Source organism: Schistocerca americana, chromosome X (assembly GCF_021461395.2).
Source record: "Schistocerca americana isolate TAMUIC-IGC-003095 chromosome X, iqSchAmer2.1, whole genome shotgun sequence".
NCBI lineage: Eukaryota > Metazoa > Arthropoda > Insecta > Orthoptera > Acrididae > Schistocerca > Schistocerca americana.
Window position 1 is genome coordinate 130,489,092 of NC_060130.1, and position 18,403 is coordinate 130,507,494.

An 18,403-nucleotide genomic window follows, 5' to 3' on the forward strand; every position below is an offset into this window, starting at 1 on the left:
GTTAATCCGCCGAGCGGACTCGATCCGCTGCCGGCGCATCTCCTCGTCCTGGAAGCGTCGCTTTAACGCACACAGATTCTTTTTATGAATCCGTGCTTCGATCGGAACACGCTTTACCACTTTTTAAACGACCTGTAGGTTACGAGGCACGCACTTTACCGCTTTTTTTAACAACAGGGAGGAAAAAGGAAAAAAAGCTCGCTCAAAATGAGAACCGATCTTGCGAATATTACATTTTTCACTGCTTTTTTCTTCTTCTAAATTAAGAGAACCATTTATTGACATACAAGTAAATACTTGCTGAAAATTAAAAAAATCGCTTGAAAACAAATTCTTATTTTGAAAGATGCAAATGTCGTCTTTGAAAAACGGAAAGCTATTTTTCGAAACGTAGAGTAACTGGTCTTCGAGAAACTAATGACTTCGCTGCGAGAAATTAATAAATCTTCGAATTATTAAAGCTCTTCGTCAAAAAACTATACTCTCCTCCGACAGCACTGAAACTCTTTTCAGAAAAATATTAAAATTCCTCTTCGGAATAAACTGAAAATTCGGTTTTGGAAATAGCAAAAACCTATAATTCGAAAAACTTATATTCTTGGTACAAGGTTTGAAACTCTTGTTAGGGAAAAACATAAAAAAACTCTTCATAAGGAGGAACTTAAAGCTCTTCTTTAACTAAAGTGAAAAGTTTCTTGAGTATGGTACAACTGGAACAAAAATGTCTAGTGCAAGAATGAATACAAAATAGTTTTAATAGGGCGTGGCTGCGATCCACGGATGACTGGCTTAATGTCTAGCACGCTAACACTTGTTTTTCCCACTACCTATCTGCCAGTATTGTAAATCAAGTCGTCTCGTTCTTATGCAGTTGTGCAACAAACCATGCTATCACGATCCTTCGCCACCCACAACCGGCCCCAGCCAATGCCCTGTCGGTAAAACTTACGCGTGAGCGTATCGGCAGAAGAGTCCTGAAAACGGGGCAGTTGCCGGCTCCACCAGTATGCAGAAAACATTTAGTGGCGAGAAGCCAGGTGACCGTCTCACTTCTCGCCAGCGCCCACGAAGTGTACAAATTGATCAAGCAGCCACATTATTTATTTATTTTTATTTACACGTCAAGTTCCGTAGGACCAAATTGAGGATCAAATCTCCAAGGTCATGGAACGTGTCAATAGATGAAATTACAACATAAAAGTAATAACAGACAAAAATAAATGTTTATGAACCTGAAAAAAGTCAATCCATAAGTTTAAGTAAACGCAGTTAACAATAAAATAAGAATCAGCTTAATTTCCAAGGAACTGCTCGACAGAATAGAAGAGTGACCCATGAGGAAACTCTTCAGTTTCGATTTGAAAGCGCGTGAATTACTGCTAAGACTTTTGAATTCGAGTGGATGCAGCAGTATACTGCACACCTTTTTGCACTAGAGTTAAAAGAAGTCCGATCCAAATCCAGGTTTGATTTCTGCCGAGTATTAACCGAGTGAAAGCTGCTTATTCTTGGGAATAAGCTAATATTGTTAACAAGAAATGACAGTAAGGAATATATATATTGAGAGGCCAATGTCAGAATACCCAGACTCGTGAACAGTGGTCGACAAGAGGTTCGTCACTTACCCGAACCGCCCCAGGAGATGCTATAAGCGGAAATAAAACTCCTTAGGGTGACCATACGGGCCATGTCATTTACGGGAGGGCGGGGGAGCAGCAATAAGAAGAGCAAAGACCTCATCTGCCTGAAAGGCGGCCAAAGATTCGACGTTCTGTGTATGCATGACCCTCCACTTAGAGCCCCACGAGCATCATCGGGGAGTAGTCTCATATTGTTATCCTCTGCATATAGTTCCGCGTAGTATTGGTGGAGAACGCGAACAATATCACCTTGCTCAGCCAATTGGCGACTTGCAGCAACTGTGTGAGGCGTAATGAAGGAGCGATGACGTCGCTACTGATGTGATACGTCGATGTCAGTTTCCCTTCAACAAGTGACCAGGGTTTAGATTTGATCTATAAACCCCCATCTTATGCCATCTGAGTTGCAGCAACATTCTTTAATTCTTCCAATATCTCGGATCTGTAGACGGGCGTCACTCGCTCGTTCATACGGTTCCTGCAGAAGAGTGTAATCAAATTCGAAATTTTTCATAAAGTCCCTCGTTCGAGCAGCACAGTATGTAGGTAACGACTGACGAAGCTTCACTGTCCACCAGTCCAACAGCAAACAGTAACGCACAGAGGGGGAGGCAACCCTCCCATAAAACACCAACTACATCATCTAGCGCGCTATCCGTGAGGTGGGAGACATGCGACATCTATTGGGGCCGAAACAGTTTCGCACGTTGTTGTTCACGGCTTATAGTAGCCGTCACTGTACAATTATCAGAAAAGGAAACGAGGATAACGTCAACCGCAAGAATCTGATCACATAAACAATCAGATAAATACAAGCTGTCGATATAGCTACAGGATGAACCAGTAAAAAACGTGTATCTAACCAAGATGAGATATTTTTTCTACCACGCGTCACGTAAGCGCATCGAATGAACCAATTCACTTAATTCACGACAAATATTACAACGTGGGGACTGATCGCTATGACGTAAAACGCAATTGAAACTGCCATCTAACATGAGACACTGAGGACTCTTACGCAAAAGATAGACAACCTCCTCTTTGCAAAATCGTGAACGCGCCACTGTGTGACCCGAACCAGACGGTGCACATAAAACAAACGAGATGAGGTTAAGAAGACGACACTCTACCCCCTACAAGAATCAAGTATCTGATTATCAGCAGTGGGAATACCCTCACGAAAGAAAAGGGCGGTACCCATCAAATATGCAGGAGCCACATTAAAAACAGTCTGAAATCCAGGGAGAGAAAAACTAGTGAATAAAACTTGTTGTAAAACACAATATCACCATAGGAATCATAAATAAACTGACACAACGAAGCCAAATGTAAATTTGATTCAATTCTATTAATATTTAAGGTAATAAAGATGTAAAATTGAGTCATTAATCAGAATAAAAACAGGTGGAATCGGTGAAAAAAGAACACAAATTATTCCACCCCTCGGCCGTCACAATCCGTCGCTGCATCTATCGACGAATCTGAGGGAGTCGTGTTAGTGCTGCATCCTGTGTTTCTATTTTTTCTGTGCAACAGTACAATCCGGTTGTAAACGGTGTTTACGTCGGCTGTGTAGCAATTTATCCTCCTTCCCTCTCTGTCCATCCCATCCTCCCCCTCTAAGTCCATCTCGTCCCCATCTATCTCTTCCTCCCCCATCTCTCTGTCCATCTCCTCCTACCCCATCTCTTTCCATCACCGCCTCCTCCCCCTCGCCCTATCCATATCCTCCCCTCTTTCTGTCCACCTCCCCCATACCACTCTCTGTCCATTTCCCCCTCTCTCTGTCCATCTACTCCTTCCCCTCTCTTAACCCACCTGCCCCTCTCCCCTAAAAAGACTAGCTGATTACCTGGCATTGCATGTGCATGCATTTATTCCAGTGTATTAGCTCATCTTCTCCTTCCACCTCTCTCTGTCTGTCTCCCCCACCCTCCTCTCTGTCAGTGTCCTTTTCCCCCTCTTTCTGTCCATCTCCTCCACACCTCTGTCTCTGTTTATCTCCTCCCACCTCTCCCTCTGTCCATTTGCTCCTGCGCCCTCTGTACACCTCCTCCTTCCTCTGTATCCATTTCGTTCTCCTCCTTTAAGTCCACCTCCTCCTCCTCATTTCCCCATCCATCTCCTCCTCCCCCTTTCTCTTTACATCTCCTCTTTCCCCTCTCCCTGTCCACCTCCTCTTCTTCCTTGTCTATTTCCTCCTCCCCCTCTCTATCTCCTTCCCTCTCTCTGCCCATCTCCTCCTCTTCCCTTTGTCTGTCCATTTCTCTCTCCCCTCTCTCTGTACATCTCCTCCTCCCTCTATGTGTGTTCATCTGCTCCTTTCCCCCTTTCTCTTTCCATGCTATCGCTCCCACTGTAACAGGGGGAGCTTTTTACCTGTAGCTTTTACCATGTATGCCCTTTCCACACATATTTCACATATATTCAACATATTTCACTCATATTTTTACACATATTTCACCTGTATCTCTAGCGAATTTCGCCCTGTAGTTTCATTTTGACACAGCTCGATGTTTATGACATATCCCAACCCTTCAAGAAGGATGTGGTTTTTATCCCCCCCCCCCCCCCCCCCACAATAGGTCTTTCCAAATAGTAAGTAACATATGATATGTACCAAGTTTGGTTTAAATCGATCCACTGGTTTAGGAGGAGATGTGGAATACATGTACATACATCCACTTTTATATGTATAGACACAACTGTGTTGTACTTCGATTTGTTACAACGTATGAGTAGTAGCAAAACAACAATAAGAATAGTGGAAACGAAGCGGTGTCATGTCGATTTCATCTGCCGGCGAGGATATGGCGGGTAACTACTGTGATACAAAAGAGATTCGTTATATTTTCTGCCCTGCAAAGCATAAAACAATATGTGGAAAATATTACACAAATCGTCTGGACCAAATAGATGAGAAGACAGGTAAGAAGGAAAGCGAGTCGTAAAAGATGAAAAATCATGCTGTTTCAGGCCAACATAGTGCCTAAAAAGAGTGATCTGGCAGCGGCAGTACTGAGGGAACAGAACAGAAAAGAAGGAGAAGGGCATTGATCCTTGTATATTTATCTTCAACCACAAAGAGTACGATGGGCTGCAGAATGAAAATGGCTCTAAGCACTATGGGACTTATCATCTGAGGTCATCAGTCCCCTAGACTTAGTACTACTTCAACCTACCTAACCTAAGGACATCACACACAACCATGCCCGAGGCAGGGTTCGAACATGCGACCGTAGCAGCAACGCGGTTCCGGACTGAAGCGCCTACAACCGCTCGTCCACAGCGGCCGGCGGCTGCAGAATAGAAATGTAGATGAAGACGAAGTGAGAATTGTTGGTTCAGTCACACCACATACCACATTTGATGCGCTTTGACATCAACCTCATTTAAATGAATTTGTGGCTATTTAACGTTCTGGGAGCTTCTGGCAAACGTATATGGTATTTTCCGGACTCTGCAAAATAGTACCTCAGAGACGAATTTTACGTCTTGAAAAAAAAGTTTCACTAAGTGTATTGATCTAAAACAAGTGCATTTTATGTTCAAAAATTATTATTTGCCTACTAGGTCAAAAATTTTTACTTTGCTCACTTATAGCATGTTGCCTGGGACACAAATTTGTGAGAATAAGTTTTTTGGACAATGTACTGTTATCAGTAGAATTTCTTGTGGCAAAATATTCCAGACCATTGTTAGTTCATATTACACACAGCTCAGCCTGTGCGGTTGCTTATTTCCACTGAGCCTGACAACCTACACGTCTTAGTTGATGTGAGCGTGGTGCGAGAAACACCTTACAGCTGGGAGTAAATCATCTTAATATTGTGCAAGTGAACTTACAGTGCGACCAAGAATCAGAGTTACTGGATGTACGGACTAGCATGTTATTTGAAACTACTCGGAGCTATTGGGACGCCGTTCTTCCACCTTTCGTCCTGCGATAAGTCACTACCATTGTTGTAGAATTTTAGAACATATTTTTTGCTCGAGTATCATGTTGTTTTTGGAAACCCAGAATCTACTATGTAGGAATCAACATGGATTCCGGAAACAGCGATCGTGCGAGACCCAACTCGCTTTATTTGTTCATGAGACCCAGAAAATATTAGATACAGGCTCCCAGGTAGATGCTATTTTTCTTGACTTCCGGAAGGCGTTCGATACAGTTCCGCACTGTCGCCTGATAAACAAAGTAAGAGCCTACGGAATATCAGACCAGCTGTGTGGCTGGATTGAAGAGTTTTTAGCAAACAGAACACATCATGTTGTTATCAATGGAGAGACGTCTACAGACGTTAAAGTAACCTCTGGCGTGCCACAGGGGAGTGTTATGGGACCATTGCTTTTCACAATATATATAAATGACCTAGTAGATAGTGTCGGAAGTTCCATGCGGCTTTTCGCGGATGATGCTGTAGTATACAGAGAAGTTGCTGCATTAGAAAATTGTAGCGAAATGCAGGAAGATCTGCAGCGGATAGGCACTTGGTGCAGGGAGTGGCAACTGACCCTTAACATAGACAAATGTAATGTATTGCGAATACATAGAAAGAAGGATCCTTTATTGTATGATTATATGATAGCGGAACAAACACTGGTAGCAGTTACTTCTGTAAAATATCTGGGAGTATGCGTGCGGAACGATTTGAAGTGGAATGATCATATAAAATTAATTGTTGGTAAGGCGGGTACCAGGTTGAGATTCATTGGGAGAGTGCTTAGAAAATGTAGTCCATCAACAAAGGAGGTGGCTTACAAAACACTCGTTCGACCTATACTTGAGTATTGCTCATCAGTGTGGGATCCGTACCAGATCGGTTTGACGGAGGAGATAGAGAAGATCCAAAGAAGAGCGGCGCGTTTCGTCACAGGGTTATTTGGTAACCGTGATAGCGTTACGGAGATGTTTAATAAACTCAAGTGGCAGACTCTGCAAGAGAGGCGCTCTGCATCGCGGTGTAGCTTGCTCGCCAGGTTTCGAGAGGGTGCGTTTCTGGATGAGGTATCGAATATATTGCTTCCCCCTACTTATACCTCCCGAGGAGATCACGAATGTAAAATTAGAGAGATTAGAGCGCGCACGGAGGCTTTCAGACAGTCGTTCTTCCCGCGAACCATACGCGACTGGAACAGGAAAGGGAGGTAATGACAATGGTACGTAAAGTGCCCTCCGCCACACACCGTTGGGTGACTTGCGGAGTATAAATGTAGATGTAGATGTAGATGCTTCCATTTCTAGGAACAGTAACCGCTACACGAGATTATTAGTAGCTCACAATTTACAAGGTGTGTCACAGCCATCATATTTCCCGAATTTAAATCCGCTATATCTACCTTCGCCCGCCTCTGTAGCTCAGGTCGCTAACGAACGACTGTGCAGTGGCTCTCAATTCGGAGGCAAGTCGGTTCGAATCCTGGTAGTGGATGGAATTTTCACTGCCAGTATTTGGTCGGTCAGGGGAGGAGAGGTTCTTTGCGTCAGTGGCTTGGACGAAATTCCAAATCTCTCTGCGGTGTCTCATGAAGCGAGGGCATATCTACATCTACAGCTATCTGATTAATTTGCTACTTCCTGAAAGAGGGTTCAATGAACCACTTTTAAGCAGTCTCTCTACCGTTCCACTCTCGAACGGCGCGCGGGAAAAGCGAGCACTTAAATTTTTATGTGCGAGCCCTGATTTCTCTTCTTTTATCGCGGTGATCATTTCTCCTTATGTAGGTGGGTGCCAACAGAATGTTTTTGCAATCGGGGGAGAAAATTGGTGATTGATATTTCATGAGAAGATCCCGTCGCAATGAAAAACACCTCTGTTTTAATCATTGCCACACCCATTCACGTATCATGACTGTGGCACTATCTCTCCTATCTCGCGATAATACAAAACGAGATGCCCTTCTTTGTACTTTTTCCATGTCATCCGTCAGTCCCACCTGATGTCGATCCCATATCGCACAGAAATATTCCAGAATACGGCGGACAAGTGTAGTGTAAGCAGTCTCTTCAGTAGACCTGTTGCATCTTCTAAGTGTTCTGCCAATGAATCGCAGTCATTGGTTTGCTCTACCCACGATCTATGTGATCGTTCCAATTTATATTATTTGTAATTGTAATCCCTAGGTATTTAGTTGATTTTACAGCCTTCAGATTTGTGTGACTTACCGCTTAATCGAAATTTAGCAGATTTCTTTTAGTACTCGTGTAAATAACTTCACACTTTTCTTTATTCAGGGTCAATTGCCACTTTTCGCACCATACAGATATCTTATCTAAATCAATTTGCAATTCGTTTTGGTCATTTGATGACTTTACAAGACGGTAAATGACAGCATCATCCGCAAATAATCTAAGACGGCTACTCAGATTGTCTCCTATGTCGTTTATATAGATCACGAACAACAGAGGGCCTATAACACTTCCTTGGTGAACGCCGGATATTACTTCTGTTTTACTCGATGACTTCCCGTCTATTACTACGAACTGTGGCCTTTATGACAGGAAGTTACGAATCCAGTCGCACAACTGAGGCGATATTCCATAGGCATGCAGTTTAGTTAGAAGACGCTTGTGAGGAACGGTGTCGAAAGTCTTCCGGAAATCTAGAAATATGGAAACAATTTGACATCCCCTGTCGACAGCACTCATTACGTCATGAGTACGAAGAGCTAGTTGTGTTTCGCAAGAACGATATTTTCTGAATCCGTCCTGACTGTTGATGGTGATCCGTTCGTCGAATGGTGACGTTAAGATCCGCGTCCCCTTGGTGCTTTTCGAGAGGAGTAAGCTCTGTGCCGCGGCCGGATTTCACCCTCTGCTGTACAAGCACTCATTACAGATACACACGTGACACTTCATAACAGGTCGGAGGATGGCAATGGCAAATCATCTGCACTAGGAGTTTCCCACGAGGAGCGGTGCAGGATTCTTGCATCTGCTCCTCCTATATTTCTGCCCTGAGTATGGTACCATGTACAGGGTGTTCGGAAATTCTCCGTACAAACTTGTAGGACTTGTACAGGGGAGTGAGTACATAATATTTTGAAAAGGAACCCATGTCCGGACCGGTCCTATAGTCCCTTTTCATTATCATTTTATTTGCTTTTCATTGTACTTTGCATCCTATAGAGCATTTCGGGAGTTTTCGTTGCTAAATTTCGTACCAGAGTGCACTGAGCTATGATTCAACCTAGCCGTGACCTATTTCTTTCTACGATTTGCAAGCATTATATGGTTGTCATGTTGGTTCTTTTCAGACTGGCAATGCGCCTATAACGCTATTATAAGTCTGTCATGTTTTTATATGTAACCAACTCACAACTATGATTCCATAAAATGTTTATCCCTTCTTCTCCTATTCCAAAACTCTCTGGCATGGGTGAGTGAAAGAATGTGGACGTGTTTCATTTTTCTGAACGGAGGTTTATTCTGCTGCAGAGAATCATCGGTAGTCTTACAGAATGGCCAAACCTTGTCTTCAGGTAGGCAAAGAGGTTTGTTCACTTTATGTGAAAGATACCAGTGTTAGGTTGGTGGCGGAAGCCTCATCTCTGGGTTTTCCTGGCCACGATGTCGTGTGGGTGAAATTTTAGTGGGAGATGGGCAGTTTGCTTCCAACTCTCCGAGCGTCTGCAGCCGAGGTCTCTTCGAAGAAGGATGAGTTGATTTAACCGCTTGGCGCGTTGTCTCATAACGAGAGAGGAGCTTTTAGTTTTTGACCTCGCGCTTTGTCTTATAGAAATTGTTCTGCTGGGTCGCAGGAAGGAATGCAAGACTTTTGCAGACTTTCACTTTGATGGTTCAAACGGGTCTAAGAACTATGGGACTTAACATCTGAGATCATCAGTCCCCTAGACTTAGATCTACTTAAACCTAATTAACCTAAGGACATCACACACATCCATGCCCGAGGCGATTCGAACCTGCGACCGTAGCAGCCGCGTGGTTGCGGACTGAAACGCCTAGAACCACTAGGCCACAGCTGCCGGCCTTTCACTTGGATTCCTAATGCAGACTTAGGTTCGTAAGAAGAACGTAGCACAAATGTGTTGCATATGTGGAAGCGATCTCACGTAGGAAGTACGCCCTCGGTTCAGTGCGAATGTTTGTGTGCCTGCGACTGCGTGTGTATACATTCTAATCTTTTCCGAATCTTGATAATTTTTGCCTCTTTGTGAATTTTCTTTGTTTCATTACTATATGTCCGTTGGAAACCATCCACATGGGTTAATACGAGGCCTGTTCAGAAAGTAAGCTCCGATTGATTGCCAAATTGAAACCACAGTGAACATCAGAAATGTCTTACTTCTAACAATTAGCTACACCTTTCAGCTACTTCTCTACGTAGTCGCCGTTCTGACTTAGACTTTTGTCATAGCGTTGTACCAACTTTTCAATAGCCTCATCATAGAAGGCAGCCGCCAGTGCTTTCCGCCAATTCTCCACGCTGACCTACACCTCGTTGTCTGTGTCAAAATGTTGTCTTCAAAGACAGCGGTTCATGTGACCAGAGATGAAACTCAGGGGGAGACAATTGCGGATTGTATTGTGGGTAATCTAACATTTCCATTTGAAAACGATGCAGGAGCATCTTCATTGCCCCTGCGGAATGCGGCTGAGAATTGTCTTGAAGAAGAAACAGCACGACAGTTATGTAATGTTAGCTGCATAGCTTCAGGCGAAATTTCTCACCAGGCCCTCGTACTTGGCGGCAGACACCATTTTCTAGACATCTTTACGCACTCACTGCGAGCCCAGAAATGAGAAGAGCGACGTGATGCTAACTGGGGTTATACTAGAGACACTACCCAACACATCTGTGCAAAGCTTTATCGGATTTTCATAGTCGTTTCCATTTCGCGACCGATCGGAGCTTACTTTCTGAACGCCCCTCGTACTAGAGTTTGTTGGCCTTCTGCCATTACCCTTTTGTCTATTCAGATGTGTCTTCTGTAAAATGTTAAGTGTTTCCGGCTGCGTGGTTTAATGTTGCTAAAAGTTGGCCACGGTACATAGAAATTGTGCCTCCGCGAACCACGTGGGTACACAAGTTAACTGTGAGCCTAACTTTCCTGTGGTCCCCTGTCTCTGCTCTAGAGTTTACTTATTGCTCTGATTTTGGAATATTAAATGTATCCTGTCCGGATTATTCAATTGTATTTTTGGTTTGTGATTTCATGTTAAGCGCGTAACAAAATACCAAAAGGCTCCTAATCGACTCACATTCCCCACAAAGCACTCAAAAAATTACTACAGTATACCGACACACGCCAGTGTATGTGTGGCCCTCGTTGAGGCTGTTTCTCCAAACCGAGGTTTAACTCTAAATGCAACCGTGATATTCAGATTTACTCGTTTATTTAACCATTTCTCAACATAGCGGAACAAACCTCCTAGCTTCTTTGCATGTTGGTGTTGAGGCCGTGCTTGCTTTTCTTTGAGTGAATGCGAGTATTAAACGGTTCCCGGCCCCCTTTAATTACGACCGCGATTCTAAATTAAGAGATTCTGTTGTGAATCGTATAGCATTTCACAAGCAATAGCAAGTAGTTACCAGGCAACAGAAGTAATATAGGTATCTTTTATCAACGTCTTAAGAAATAAATAATTTTGTATGAAGTCTTATCCAGTGTACCGGTCTTACGTCTCCTTTACCTACACATCACTTACCCTGCTCTGGAATTTCGATAAAACATATAACTTCTTATGGGCAGTTAGGTTTAGTTTAATTTCTTTTGGATGTCCTAACTTATATATTGCCTTTCCACAACGCAGAACAACTTTTGCGTTGATCTGAACTATAGGTGTAGATGGCATTGTTATCGTGTTTTATCTTCCTATTTATTGCTTTGTAGGCATTGTAATTTATTTCATTGCACTGCAGTTGTGGTAATTATTGATTCTTGATCAATGGCGTGTGTCGGTATACTGTAGTAATTTTTTGAGTGCTTTGTGGGGAATGTGAGTCGATTAGGAGCCTTTTGGTATTTTGTTTTGTTTTGTTCAGGGAGCCGCAATCGGGGTAACCGGTCAAAAAAAAATGTTCAAATGGGTGTGAAATCTTATGGGACTTAACTGCTTATGTCATCAGTCCCTAAGCTTACACACTATGTAACCTAAATTATCCTAAGGATAAACACACACACCCATGCCAAAGGGAGGACTCGAACCTCCGCCGGGACGAGCCGCACAGTCCAGGACTCAGCGCCTTAAACCGCTCGGCTAATCCCACGCGGCGGAACCGGTCAGACAATAATGCTGATCAAGGACGAATTCAAAACGTGGAGGCCGCCCAGGAATACACGGAATACGAAAGTCCGGGCGTTGTCCGTTCTGAGCCCGTTTTTGTAAATTCGAACAAGTCAGTAGATAAAAATGTAAATGTCATGTGACGAGGGCCTCCCGTCGGGTAGATCGTTCGCCGGTTGCAAGTCTTTAGATTTGACGCCACTTCGGCGACTTGCGCGTCGATGGGGATGCAATGATTAGGACAACACAACACCCAGTCCCTGAGCGGAGAAAATCTCCGATCCAGCCAGGAATCGAACCCGTGCCCTTAGGACCGATATTTTGTCGCGCTGACCACTCAGCTACCAGGGGCGGACTAGTCGGTAAACGTAAATTTTTTACAGGCTATCCTACAAAGTTAGTAGAGGGTAATGAAATTTCAACATGGACAGTGAGAGAGAAAGAGGAAAACATGAAATGTATGTGTTCAAACTGACCTCAGTTGGCCATCAAGGAAGAAAAAGCACTCCGTCTGCAGGCCACGAGTGGCCTACAGGGATCATTCGACCGCCGTGTCATCCTCAGTGGAGGATGCGGATAGGAGGGGCGTGGTGTCAGCACACCGCTCTCCCGGTAGTTATGATGGTATTCTTGACTGAAGCCGCTACTATTCGGTCGAGTAGCTCCTCAATTGGCATCACAAGGCTGAGTGCACCCCGAAAAATGGCAACAGCGCATGATGGCCTGGATGGTCACCCATCCAAGTGCCGACTACGCCCGACAGCGTCTAACTTCGGTGATCTCATGGGAACCGGTGTATCCACTGTGGCAATGCCGTTGCCCTGGCCATCAAGGAAAACATTTTGAAATTAAATTGGTTAACGAAATTGAAGAAACATACATAAAAGGTACACAAAATATACAGGTTCACATAAAAAAAAGAAGAAAGAAAGAAAATCCTCGTGAGCTTTAAATAAAGTGAAGGTATGTGAGGATCCCTGGCGACAAGTGGTGAGTAATGGTTCAATGATTGTGAGTATCGGTGACAATTAGCAAGATGAGAAATTTTGACCATGGGGAAAGATTTGATTTTTTTGACAATCTTTTATGTGTTTACTTTACTTGTAGAATAAAGTGATTTTCGTTTCTATTTTTATGCGCACTAATTCGTTTTAAATCAGTGTGATTCCTAAACATTATCACGTTATGATTTCAGGTATGACTTGTATGAACCTCCTATGTCTCATTAACTGCAACTTCTATTGCGAAATGTTCATAGAAAAGATGTCATAGAAATTTTCTACAGCTCAGCAAATGTGTACTGCAAACCATGCAGAAGCATTCAAAGAATAGCAATATAGGTATTAAGTTTCGAAAAAATATATTTTTCATGTATGGGTATCATAGTCGTTCTATATGTTTGTGGTGACTGGTACAAATTCTGTAGATTGTGTGTGGGATTGCAGTTCACAGCAGATAAAGTTTCGTGTTTGTGGTTAGTAGCGTCACCAAATCTACTCCATTTCCTTACCAAATCTTGTACAGGACATGTCCTGACCAGTTTCTCAATGTATGTAATGTTGTATCTATGTTATATAAGAAGTATCTTTGTTGTTTGAATTTTGAGTATCATGTCGCTCTTGTGAAGGGAGCTTAGGTAATTTTTCTTTTCTGCTCAGTGAAATTTTTAATCACTGAGTTAATTTCCTAAGAGTTAAAGTCATTTCCTTTTATTGTTAACACTAATCCTAATGCTTAGTAATTGGTCATATAAATTTTCTTGTTTTTTATATTATTAAGAAGGCCCTCCTTGTAAAACCATTTTTCGGCAATTCTTCGTGTATTAGTCAGTAGTAGGAATTTCTGCTGATTTTTTTTGTAATATGTGCATCATATTGTGTGGAAGTCTGTGAGTGCAGCTATTAAGTGGGCGCAACATCGCCAGGCCGCCTAGTGAACCTGCACATTAGAAAATACGGGACTTGCTCCAAGGGCAGGTGTTGCGGAGCCATGCTATCAACTGTGAGCTAGTGGTGTGGCGAGGGGTCATGGCTGTTTCCACACCAGAGGGGAGGGGATGCTGGTTTTCCCCAACCCTAGGCTGTCGGTCAGCGCAGATGGCATGGCACGGCAGAGCATCGCCCTGGTCACTGATCAGGGCTTGGCGCAGGCGCACAGCGGTGGGTTAGCGAGATGCAGAGGAGCATCGCTCGTGCACACACATGCGAGATTTGGGCAATGCCCAAGGTATGAGCCACAAATGTTAATACGGTTTGACGATGGCATGGCTCCTAGTCTATTGAGATGCAACCATCTCAGGAAGATGGTTTCGCTGAGTTTCGTGGCATAGGGGCATGCCCATGTTACATGCACAGAGCTATGCAGTTGGGTATGCCCATGTGACAAGTACAGAGATGTGTAGTTGACCGCTATCAAACGGCACCTGAAGTGGAAGTTCACTGATTGCTGAGGGAAGGCACAAAGAAGAGCTTATTAGTGCCTTCCTCACATGGGAATGTCCTGTCGAACATTCATGGCTCTGCCAACCGAGCCGTGCACAAACGATGATGATGGTGGTAGGGAGACTGAAGTGATGTTCAGAGGAAATGCAGTCGTGATCGACGTTCCTTGCTTCCCGAGGGCTATGATAACAAAAGAGCCATTTTTGCCTCCATTGGGCAGGAATGTCAAACGACCAAGGTGTGCTAATATGTCCTAGCGGAAGAACTGTTTAGCGGGTGGATGCCAGGAGGTGCCGCATTAAAACTCGGCGAGCACTTTCCAAGTGGTTTATTGTTATTGAGCTACAGTGCCCTCGTTCCCTTGGTCTGCATCGCAGGGCCCCACAATGTTGAGGAAGCACTGCAGAGGCCCGTGTAATGCAATGCTGTGTCGAGTCGGCCTTGTTCGCTAGCGGAGTTGCGGCATCATCAGGATGCCAGGGGTTTGCTCAGCGGTCTGCGTTCCTGCCGACTCAGCGCCGCTCGGTGTAAGCTGCAGGTGGCTAGCTGCGTCCTTCTTCTCCCTGGCATGGCTGAGATCGCGGCGACGAACAAGTGCCCGTGATCCGAATCTGCGGCCATCGCCTCGGGATGCCTCTGGCGTGTGTTGGAAGCCAGGACGACTGCCCGCGGTAGTGAGCCGTGAAGTGGCCCACCGCTTGCTGGCTACGGACCCCGCACTAGCCTCAGGGGGTCGAAGCAACGACCCACTGTGGACTGGAACGCCGGCGCTCCATCTGCTGCTGTGTGAAGCTGGTGGTGTGACACGCCCTACCGTCCAGGAGAGCTGCCACATTTGAATGAATCTCGTTAGAAAGCGGCACCTATTTATACTCGGCTGTGCATCTGTGTTTTGCTAACGCGCCGCTCTGAGTCACATATGCACAACTCCTGGATTGCAGCAGTGGGCCTCTTCTTCCTGTAATTTGCGCCATGCATACTGCTGCGTTTACTCTTTTCAGTGGTTTGACGGCCCTGTGGCCTCCATTCTACTTCGCAACCGTTGGTATGTGTAACTCACTGCAACCCGGCTCACACCTAAGTGTAACTTGTGCTGAGAATATCGCACGAAACTAACTTTTCCTATCCTAGACGGTGGTGCCGACACATTATTCCCCTCTTCAGAAAGACGCAGTCCCCAGGTCGACCCTTAACTAGCTCTTAGCTTGTTTGGGTCGGCACCTATGGCATATCTCCTTACTACTAGAAAACTTAAATGTTGTCTAGTGCCCTCTTAAAACCATGACATGAAACAAAACGTAAAAATTCCTTTCTGGACGACCACTGCTCGATCAACCCCTTTCCTACTCGTCTCACGCCCTCAGTATCCAATCCACTGGGACTTGGACTACCTTTGGTTCCCTTTTGGAATTAGCTCTCCGCCTAATCAGAAAGAAAACATCACATAACAAAGTCAAGGCTGTGATGACTCTTGGCACAGAGGTGCTCAACATGGTCGTTACTTGCCGTTGCCTTTCCCTGCACTGAGCGACATGTTGAACAAGTTGTTCGGCTAATATGCGCCCCTCTTGCTCTAAAATGAACTGGTTTACGGATCTCAACAGACCTGGCTCCAGAGTTTGATTTAACAAGGTCAGATTCTGCCTTGGCAAAACTTTAAAAAGGCTTCAGGCCAGTACAGCTGTGGCTGCGTAACATTCAATTGCGTGACTCCTGAAATTGACGCTGGCACGTGCAAGGTTGGTCCTATTACGTTACACATAGTTCCATTGATTAAAATTCCGCTCCCCTCGAGTTCTATACGTTTTGCTTCTGCAAATACTCCCCACTCAAAACAACTTGTGCATCCCTACTCGTTGCAAGCTCAATTTTGGATCCACGGTGTCCCTTGGACAGTCTATTCCTTTCCCCTCTAGCTAAAAATAACTGCACCGAGCACGTGTCCCATATTTGTAGCTCACAGATTTTCCTCCACCATTCACTATTTTTGATCCAAACTCAACACCGATTGTGTGACTACTTCCATCCTAAAATTCACATTATATGAACTGGTGCAATAAACACGACTTCCCTGACCCAGCACTGTCGATAACAAAAACTTTAAACAGGAAATCGTGCGACTCTGATATCGTTCAACACATATTTATTACGGCTTTGCCGCAAAATTTACTCCGATGCATTTATTTCTCCAGAACTGCGTTTGATTTCTCCTCCAACAACACTCCACATACGTCAGACGCTACACTTCCCTTTTCTGTGACCTGAGGACAGGGATCACTATCGCCCTTCCTCCCTCTTCAAAAGGACTGCTGTCCACAGCAGGCTATATTCGAAAATACACACAACATATGAAAATACAATGCCTAATTAATATATTCAAATCCAATGATACATAACAAGAAAACAAAAAAACTTCAAATACTCTACTACTTTCTGGATCGCAAATCATATGGTACTTCATGCTTTACTGTATCTTCCTGGTTTTCTCTGTAGTTAGAACCTGTCTTCACTCTCTCTTTCTTCCTCTTTCCTTCCTGTGACGCCCCTGGAATCATATCCGGGCAACCCTTAAATGGCCGTAACCGCCCAATGTGTACTATTGTTGTTCTAGCTGGCAGCATTAACGGGAGATGTGGTTGCAACAACTTGGTATGCCCCTTGATACCTCGTGAGGAACTTCTTCGTTTTTCCTTTTTGCGTATATGGGCTGGACAGCATTACCCATTGCCCCACTCTATACTGTGGTAAACTTCCTTTCCGTTTCAATGCGTCTTCCTGCCTTTCCAAAGCCTTCGTATTCGCCTTTTGTACCCGTTTCCACACATCCCGCATTGTTCTCGCGAATTGACGTACAGATTCGTCAGTCCTTCCTTTCTGTGGGTTCACTAAACCAAACGGTGACGGCATTTTTCGCCCGTACACTACCTCATATGGAGACAAACCGGTATTTGTATGGACTTCAGCATTGTATGCGCATATAATATGCCTCAAATACTCGTCCCACGGATGGTGATGAGAACACCTTCCTGATTGTTCTGTCTACCCGTTCTGTCCTTCCGTTCGCCTGTGGATGCAACGCGCTCGTCCTCAACTTCTTTACGTTCAACAATTTACACAGTTCCTTCATTAAATCCGACATGAAGTTGGTCCCTTGGTTAGTAATTATTGCCTCGGGTACACCAAACTTCAAATTCCAGTTGTTTACTAACGCTTGCGCGATCATTGTTGCCTGTTGATTTGGCATACCCACCATCTCCATATACCTCAAAAAATGGTCTATTATTGTCAGAACGAATCTGTTCCCCGATGATGTTCGCCTAAAAGGTCCTGAGACATCAATCCCCAGCAAAGAAAATGGGCATGTTGCCTCTGGTAATCGTTGTAACTGTATCTGTTTCTGACTCAATTCTGCTCTCTGCGCACATGGTATACAATTCTTGACATACCGATCCACATCTCCTTTCCTACCTCTCCACCAATATCTCTCCGCCACTCTCCTATTCGTCGCTCTACACCTTCCATGACCAGATAACAAGTGATCATGTGCTTCCTTTAAAACCTCATACCTCAACTTCGCTGGCACTATTACCCTTGGCCCTAATTTAGTTTCCCTGCACAGAAGACCGTCGTACATATTAAATTGTGGCTGTGTCCGATACAATCGTTGTCCGCGTCCTGCAGTTCTTGCCATACCGCTAGGCCATAACCTATGACTTCTACTTTTGCCACCTATCTACTTAGTGCATCCCGCATTACCATTCTCCTTCCCAGGCTTGTGCACCTCCTCGTAGTCGAATTCACTAAGCCTCACAGCCCATCTAGCGAGTCTAGTAGACTGATACTTCAACCACAACAACCACTTCAATGCAGCATGATCTGTCACTACCCGAAATCTTCTCCCATATAAATAACATTTAAAATATGTGATTCCATAGCTTACGCTAAGCATTTCCCTCTCAGTTGCTGAGTAATTTCTCTCTGCTGCATTCAACTGCCTAGACGCATAGGCTACAGGATGTTCTTTCCCATCAATTTCCTGACTAAGAACGCACCCTAATGCTTGATTAGATGCA